Below are 9,185 nucleotides of genomic sequence, written 5' to 3'. Positions count from 1 at the left end.
AACAGTTGGTCTAATGACTGTAGTGATATTTCAGTGTTTTAGCAGCTTTAGCAGCAGTTCTGTTTTTTCATCCATCACTGTGCTCACTTTTTCTCTGAAGTTTCCACAGACAGTTGAACCTGTTCAGCTCGTTGGAGTCTTATCTTCACCTAAACAGGGAGACTCAACTATTCTGAGCATCTGAACCTCGTAGACGGTCGGTCAGATTATCTATCACACACTCAGAGGAAAGATCCAGTGAAGCTGTTTAATTCTCTCTTGTCTCTCTTCTCAGATACACCATCACACATCAGCCTGATTCAGCATCACATGGATGTGGGGGATGCTCAGTATATTAACCACGTTCCTACTGGCTGCTGGTAGGAAAGAGTCAAGATGGAAGAGCAGAGAGACTACATGTTAGAACATGGGATAGCTGAACCAGTGCTCTGCTGCGTCTGTCCATATTATTATATTTAGATTTATAGATAGATAGACGTCAGCTGGCTGCAGTGTCATGTACTGCTTTGGTTTCCAGGTACAGTAAGGTCACATTTCCTGATGCTGCAACTGGTCAGAAACCCTGATGAACCTCATTCCACTGAGCTTCTCTTGATCTTTGGTTGACTTTTTGGTGTTAATCAGTCTTTAAAGAAGGTGAGAGGAAGGTTAAGTTACCTTCAGGTATTTGTTTTCATTTCCAGGTACAGAAAGGTCCCATTTTCTTCTTTGGTATCTTGAACAGGTGAGGAATCCCCTGAAGATGAGTTCATGCAGCTCCCACGCTGTCTGTGAGAAGCAGTGTTGGAGCTGGTCTGAGGAAGCACTCGCTCAGCTCTCAGACTGTTTCTCACAGACAGAGTGGGAGCTCCTCAAACATGAGGACCTGGCTGAACACACAGAAGCTGTACTGAACTACATCAGGTTCTCTGTGGAACATGTGACAACAAAAAGACTCATCCAGGACTTCTCCAATCAGAAAGCCTGGATGAACAGCCACATCCGGTCATTCCTCAGAGTCCCTGACTCCGCCTTCAGGTCAGGTGATAGGGCATGATACAGCGCCACTAGAGCTGACCTGAAGAGGGGGATTGATGCAGATTTTTCTGGCCAGGCTGTGGACCCCACCAAGGGCCAGCTGAAGCTGAGTCCTCTCACCTTACTCTTTTACTCTCTCTTTTATTCTCTAAGTCTTTTTCTTCCAAAAACTATACAAAAGTATTCAAGTCTTCTGCTGAGAAAAAATTCTCAAAGTCAATCAAATACAGGAGATCAGAGAAGTTGAATCCAGAAAGTTTTATTCCTCAAAAACAGAATTCAAAAGTGTGAGTTTGAACATGTTGGCTTGACATAAAGGAAGAAAATGTCATATGTCTGAGAATAACATGTTCAAGTTAAAGTTTATCCCAACTATACACTGTTAAAATACACGTTTCTCACCGCTGTTCAAAACAGCAAGGCTACAGTTTATAAGCTCAACTGTTAGCATGCTAGCCAAAACTGACTTTTCAGCTGCGTCTGCGCCGCTGAGCCGGAAATTATTCTCTTAAAACACCGACATGCGGTTGCATTGTTGGATGGTTATTTCCAAAACAGTATTAATTACCTTCAAGATGCGCGTCGTCATTAATTTGTGAAGCTTATCAAACAGTTTGTCATTACCGTCATACAGACACATCACATGCCACAGACAGTATGGCCGACATTAACGTTTGAGTGAAAGCTAACAGCTCCACAATGGCAGCTAAGGACAGTTAGCTAACTAATGCTGCGGGAGCTACTTGCTCTAAATAATGGAGTAAAAGCAATGGGGTTACGTTCAACATCAAGTTCGCAGTCATTAGCGGTACTATGTAAGTAGATAAAGTGAGAACAATGGCAAAATATCACGCATTTAAAGTACTTTTTGATAAAAATCATGTTCTTACCAGCCTTGTGACGACGTTCCTTGTGCTGCTCATGCCGCGATAAAATGCGTCGTGAACTCCAGGGACAGAGTTAAAACCAGATCCTGAACACCAGGGAATAAAGTCCAAAATTCAACTCGGCCTGGGTGTACACCTTAACACAAACTGTAGTCAGAGTTATAAAATAAACTCCAGAAATGTAACTCTTTCACACTTTTTTGCCTGACTCCAGATTTTAGTACTTTGTGAATTAGCTGTGTGTTAGTACATGTAGTTGTGTACAGTTCAGCTGCTGCTGTCCTTGGTGCTGAATTCACCAACCCAGCTGAATGGTCCTGAGTGCTTATTGTTGTAATTCGTTTGGTATTTTGGAGAAGATTGAATATCATTAGTATGGATTATGTTTTGGTTAGAGTTAGGCTTTCAGTTATGATGGTTAAGGTTAGGTTAAGGGGCAAGGGAATGCATTATGGCAACATGTGTCCTCACAACTACAGTAAGACAAGACTGTGTGTGTGTGTGTGTGTGTGTGTGTGTTTGTCCTTTGATGCCTTTGATGTATCAACATTCTACAGTCTGATGTGACAGGCTGCAGTAAGTGAACACACAGCCAGAGACAAGTTCAAAAGTCAAACAGGAGCAGAAACAGTTGGACTGGACAGGACTTGCTCATGATTTAGGAAGAAAGAAGCACTCAGATATTTCTGCACAATTATTGACAAGGAAGGGAGGAGCTACTGCTGTTACAAGGACAAGAGGAAACTACAGGAAAGTCCAGATCACCTCCAAGGTTTTCAGTAAGTCAGTACATGTTAGTAGTTCATGTCAGTGTTTAGAAGTTAATGTTTTGAAATGTTTTGTCCAAATGATATGTTTGTGAAATTGGGACGACAAGTAATCATACCCATAAGCCCAGCGGTTTTATTGTGTGCTTATCATTCATGGACAATGTTGTTTTTTTTAATGCTGATCATGACTGTGAGATATTCTCATGGTTGCTCAACTTCTTAACTTCTTTTTGGTGTGATGCTCTGTAGTTTGTGTTAAAGGAAAGGATTTCTAGGAAGTCTGTACTGTCTGCAACAAGATCCTTTCTAAAGAAATTCTAATGGAAATGATGGAGCATAAAATCCACAGTCCCTGTCCTGTGGAAAAGTTGACTTCCAGAGTTGAAAAGAAGCAAACATGAGGCTTCAACAGTCTGAGTAGATCAAGTTTCTATCTTCCAGATATTTTTAGTCCAAAATTCTCCTCTTTGTGTTTCTACACCTAATGTTTCCCTGCAAAGCTGTGGTGGAGAGATGGAAACACAGAGAGGAAATTCTGCTCTAAAAGACAAACATTTGAAGATTCCCACTTGATTTTGTTGAACAATGCTGATGAATTTTGGAATTACTGTTTGCACAGAAATAGGACAGTGGCCTATCATTTCCACAGACATTGTTTAAAGAAGGGATCTCCTGGCAGCCAGTATGGACAGCAGGAAGAATTAGATCAAACACCAGTGCTTTGAATGTGGAAATGGGAATGTGAGTATATCTTTAAGTGATTTGGGTTTTTTATGCCTTTATTATGGACAAAGCAAACTTTTTGCTGTTTCTTTTAAACTAGGAAAAGGTTGTAAGAAAATGAAATGTGTTTCTCAGTGAGTCAGCATCACTTTATTAGTGGTTCAGATGAACAAATCAGTTTGCTGTGCAGTAAAGTGGAAGAAACACTTGCAGTGTTCCAGCACAGCTTTAGTGATAGTGGCTGTTCACAGCACGGCTTAATGTGAGTACACCTCCACAATGGAAAACGCTATTTGTTAGAACGAGGAGTATATTGATTTTAGATGTCACATTTCCAGGCCACTTACCTTCCCAGTTTAGTATAAGGAAGCTGGCATATTTGTTTGGAAAGCTTGCACTGTGGTTTTGGAAGCCACGCCTCCTTGTCTCTTGTGGCCCCAGTCACTCTGTTCTCTACATGCACTGTGGGTCTGAGGTGTTGTAGTAAGCATTCAGCTTCAGTCTGTACTGTCTCTTGTCTGATGTCTGATGGATCTACAAAGGTCATATTTAGCCTTTTTGTATTCCTCAGCAGTGCCTGAGACATAAGCAGCAGAGCGAGCACGTAGCATGGACCACACTTCACAGGTTATCCAGGGTTTGTTATTGAGGTAGGTTTTAATCTGTTTTGTGGGAATGATATTGTCCGTGCATGTGCTAATGTAACCAGTAACTGCTGCACCATTTTCCTCTAAGTCCACAGTAGACTCCTCTCTCAAGGCAGCAGTTTTGAACACCTCCCAGTCTGTGTTGTTAAAGCAGTCCTGAAGCATCTGTTCTGATTCTGCATTCCATACTTTAACAGTTCTGCAGACAGGTAGTGCTTGAGGAGCTTACAAACAAAGAACCAGAGAACAGCAAGAAATCAGGCCTCAGGTTGCAATAAAGATGAAACTGACTGCAAGTGTCAGTGAAGGAAGTCAGTAGCGACACTATAGGCAAATGAACTCTGTCCTTGCTTTGTGGGGTTTTCTTTTTCTCCTTTTTCTTTTCTTTTTTTGTGGGTTTTCTCTCATAGGGTTTCACACAATCAGCTAGAGGTCCAGTGTCAGTCCACTGTTGGTGGAGTCACAGACACAGACCAACAACAGGAGAACCTGGAGCTCCAGGAGTCATTAAGATCAGAGTGTAATAGTATCTGTGACTTTACTGTAAATATTCCAGTTCTGGACGTCACAGCACAAAGTGGAGAGTGCTGTGTGTTATTTTAGGAAGTTCCATCAATGTACTGTAGCTCAGGTCTGTGATGTATGATGATACTTGATGGAGGACTTCAAAGCAGCTGATTGGATTTCAGCCTCATTGTACAGCTGTCAGACTCAGGCCTGTTAAGGAGACACTGATCTTGGTGTTTAGTTTTCATAATAAGTCACATATAATCCATATTAAATACAGAGTCCAAACCTGCACTGCATCACTAAACAATAACCTAAAGACAAACTTTACACTTACTTGTGACGAGCAAATGAGGACTGATTGGAAACATCCACTCTGAGGAAACGTTTCAGTGCAGGCAGAGTTCAAGTTCATCTGATAGGCAGTGAAAACGGAGCTCAGTGAGGTTTGATCTCCAGCAGCTGTGGATGCAGCACAAGCTGAACAAGTTTAATAGACTGGCTTTGTAATGTTTCTGTGCAAATGCATCACAAATGAAGAAACAGTCAGAAGAGTGAATGATGAATGAAGGGATGTTACGCTGCCTTTTCATCGTTACCAGTTACAATAACTAGGTAGAAAAAATCATTGAACTCACTGTGCTGCTCAAAGGCTACTGACAGTTACCAGCAACTATTAAGGTGGAATGTTTTCTTGCATGTTATTCAATGCATGAGTTGATGTTGTGAACCAATCAATACACCTTAAATGTCGATATGACAAATATGAGCATTGGATTTATTGGCTTTCTCACAAGACTTTAGTAATGATTGTAGAAACCTGCTGCATCGTCTTCTACATAGTACAAGCTGTTGTCTGTCCCACAATCTGTTCCACAGTTTATGATTTAACTTAGTTTTCTGAAAAGATAATGAAAGTCATCAAAGAATATTGTTGCCTTTGTAAATTAAAAGGATTCATTGCCTTTTGGTGTTTCCTAATAATCAAACATCAAATCAAATCAATAGTTCTCTTATACAAAGTGTGATTTATTTCATTGATTCTTTCCTACACTCATACTTTGCAGGTCAAAAACAGATTTGACTATTTCTGAAAATGGGGCAAAAATATTTCTGCAGATCTTCCACTTGAGGGAGCTGCTGGTACATGTGTCCAGTACTGAATGTGTTTTCCATTCATCCAACTGGGTCTGTACTATCATCATGTCTGCACTTTGATGTAGTCATCTCTGGTGGCAAAGCAGAAAGGCTCATAGCAGTACATACCTGTGTGAACAACTGTTCTCTTTGATGAAGATAAACAAAACATCACACAGAAGTCGTCTTACTGACGAACACCTTCAATCAATCCTGAGGGTTTCCTCAGCTCAGAGCCGGACCCCAGACATTATTAACTTGAATCCAAGATGAGACACCAAGTGTCTGGCTCAGAGGATAGATAGGCAGTATTTTATTAATCCCTCGGGAAGGTTCCTCCGGGAAATTCAGTTAAAATATGAAATGTAAAACAGCAGGAATTTAAAAAATAAAGTGAAGTGTAAAAGCTGCATAATCAACACAAATGTCCAAGATTGATTGTATAATGTTCAGGTAGAAAAGTGCAGTTATTGTTCAGTTGTATTGTTTAAAGTGCAGTTATTTTACTGTCCATTTGTATTGTTTAAAGTTTGAGGTGTGGTTGTTTATTTTTTTATTGTTCATTTGTCTTGTTTGTTTAGTTGGAAACCTTCAGGCCTCCTCTGAAAAATATTACAGCAGCAAATTGAGCTTTAATGCTTTTTTTTCTTAGTAAAGTATTGTTCCGCTCGAACATCTTCAGTGCTTCTTGTCAGAGTGGAGGATGAGCAGCATTCTTCTGAAACATATTCCTTCATTTAAGGAGCGCTGTCTAACATGTGGCTCTAAAACCTTCACTGGGTCCTCACATCCTGTGGTTGAGGACAGCTTCTCTTTTAGACCTTTTCCTCTCACCATCCTGATACAAAGTCCTGGTCTTGCTCAGCATTTGTATACATGTCACAGAGTCCAATAGGAGCTACTTGCAGTATATCTGCATGAAAGTGTTTTCCATATTGTGATTTGACCTGAGTTATCAGGTATGCAGACCAACTCCAAATGTATTTTTCCTGGCCTAGATCCATTAAGACCAGTAAGAGTTATTCACTTATTCAAGCTTTTTGAACTGGGACAGCTCTTATCAGTAAATGTGTTTTAAATCTAATGTTCCATTCTTAGAAAAAGGAAAGCTTTGGATGTCTGTGACTCTTTTGTTGAATCTGTTTTTTTAATCTTTTTTCATTTTGTTGTGGTTTGAGCCCAAAATCATGACAAGCATCATTACTGGAGTGGATGCCATCACATGAGCAAACTGTGACTTGTACTGATTCCACACAGTATCATATTCTGCAGCAGTGGAGTTTCCTGTCACCCTCTGCCATATGTGTCCTGTCAGTGTCCAGCTGAAGCCAGTGAACATGAGCAGGAAATGCTTGTAACATCTGAAGAGTGGACTTCTTCTGAGCTGATTAGCTTCATTATCTGTAGCTTTGTATTTCTTGCTCTGTGGTTGGGAGCCAAACGTCCTCTGAGGTATGAGAGGTTAGGTTTAACAGTGAGGTAGAATGCTTAAGAGATGCTTTCCTTGATATGTCTGGATATTAAAGGTTTGCATGCAGTGCATCGTTCCTGGTGACATTTTGTCTACCACCAATCCATCTACCATCTTTGTCCAGAAATGTTTTGTTACGTTGAGATGAAAATAGTTGATGACATTTTGGCTGATTCATGATTTAGTCCAGAGGAAAATATCCTGACAGCTGCTCAGAATATCAGTCACAGAGTAAGAGACAGAAAAAGTCCTGCAGAGCTGTTCCCCCAGAGGTGTACTTGATGCTCTCTATCTCACCTCCACAGTTAATGGGCTTCTGGAAGTGGATCTCCAGATGGTCCTGAAGGTCCTCGTCATCCATGATGTCCTTGATGTCCTTGATGTGATCCAGGAGGATGGTTCGGTTTATTCCACAGAGTCATGTTGGCAAACAAACCTCTGATGTCAAGTCAAGCTGACCACAGTTGTTCATCTATATTTGATTTTGATGCTAACCACTGACCAGTATCACAGACGACTCATGTGGACTTCAAAGTAAAACTCTGAACAGCACTGTTAACATGAAAGAAGTGATGAAAACTATGATTGGATGTGATTGGATTAATGATTGTAATAAAATTACTCATCAAAGTCAAAGACAGATGTTGACTTTCAGATGTGTGTGTACGGTGTGTGTGTCTGTTTTAGGCTGTGTGATCAGACTGTGTGATCAGGTAATCCTCAGGTGAAATCAGCTCTTTATTGCAGCCCTTGACTTTGGGTTTTCACCATGGTTTGTTGAGGGTTCAGTGAAGAACTGATGAGTTCTACTCTGCAGTGCGTGGAGGAACACAGACCATAATACCCAGTCTCACTGCATTCCCTTTGAGTGGCTCTTTGTTTTGATTCTTTGTTCTGCCCTTATATCTTTTTCCCTCTTCTGTGATTGTCTGTCCCGCCCTGATGTGTTTCACGTGTTACACAGTTCAATTCAATTCAATTCAATTCAATATTATTTATATAGCGCCTTCCACAATCAAAATTGTCTCAAAGCGCTTTACAGAGACCCAGAGCCTGACCCCAGAGCAAGAACTTAAGGCGACAGTGGCAAGGAAAACTCCCTTTTAACAGGAAGAAACCTTGAGCAGAACCTGGCTCAGATGGGGGACCCTCCTGCTGATGGACAGGCTGGGTGAAAGGAGGAAAAGGAGGAAGATAGGACAGCTAGGAATGGAGGAGAGGGGGAGAAGGACATGCAGCATAATACAGACAATGTGGGTCAGCATTTACATTACAGTTAGTGAACAGTTATTGGATAATGTGTGCTCAGCAAATTACAGTTATAATAGGAAACAGAGCACAGAGGCAAAAAACTGTCATGACTGGTAATTATTTACATTACAGTTTGCAAAGAATATTAATCCAATATTTATCTGTAGCAGAATGGAACGTTAAACGTGTAAGAAATGGATCATTGTGAACAAAAGTTCATTTGTGTATTTAAGTCTCTGTGTTTCCTTCATTCCTCTGAGTTTCCTCATGCTTCTACTCAGTTCCTGTTCATGTTTTACTGGCAACAGGAGTTGTCATGTTTTATACTTATTCTACATCATGAAGCTTGTCTGAAGTCACAATGACAGGGGGCCCAGCCCCATTATGGTCTATCTGCACACACATCTGCCTTCATTCAAGATACAAATATGAAACTGGTGGAAACAGTAAGTGATGTATCCACATTAATGTGAAGCCTGAATGTTTTGTTGAAGACATCACTGTTGAAATGGAGAATTTAGTTCCATTGGAGCTCAGCTGATTCAACTGATCGATAATCAATAATAATGAAAACATCAAACAGCAGCAGAGTGTGTGTGTGTTCACACTGGGAGTCATGAGGAGGTTTCATGTCTTAGCATGTGAACTTCAGTCTGACTGAGACCCGTCCAACCAGTCACACTGCATATTTGGATAATGAAGAGACCACACACACAAACACACACACACACACCTCTCTGGGAGTTTACTTTCATTTTGACCAAACGTTGTGGCA

At 40.8% G+C, this 9,185-nt stretch overlaps 1 long non-coding RNA gene across 1 annotated transcript; it reads left to right on the top strand.

Annotated features, from left to right (window-relative positions):
- The first annotated feature begins 328 nt into the window (after window positions 1–328).
- LOC121190919 lies at window positions 329–763 on the top strand. Its single transcript, XR_005895045.1, has 3 exons — window positions 329–359; window positions 518–636; window positions 725–763. It is a non-coding gene; the product is annotated as an uncharacterized LOC121190919 (long non-coding RNA).
- Window positions 764–9,185: the final 8,422 nt, after the last annotated feature.

Source organism: Toxotes jaculatrix, chromosome 12, assembly GCF_017976425.1.
Source record: "Toxotes jaculatrix isolate fToxJac2 chromosome 12, fToxJac2.pri, whole genome shotgun sequence".
Lineage (NCBI taxonomy): Eukaryota > Metazoa > Chordata > Actinopteri > Toxotidae > Toxotes > Toxotes jaculatrix.
Note: the sequence above shows the minus strand (reverse complement) of the source record. Positions and strands in the feature narration are given on the sequence as shown.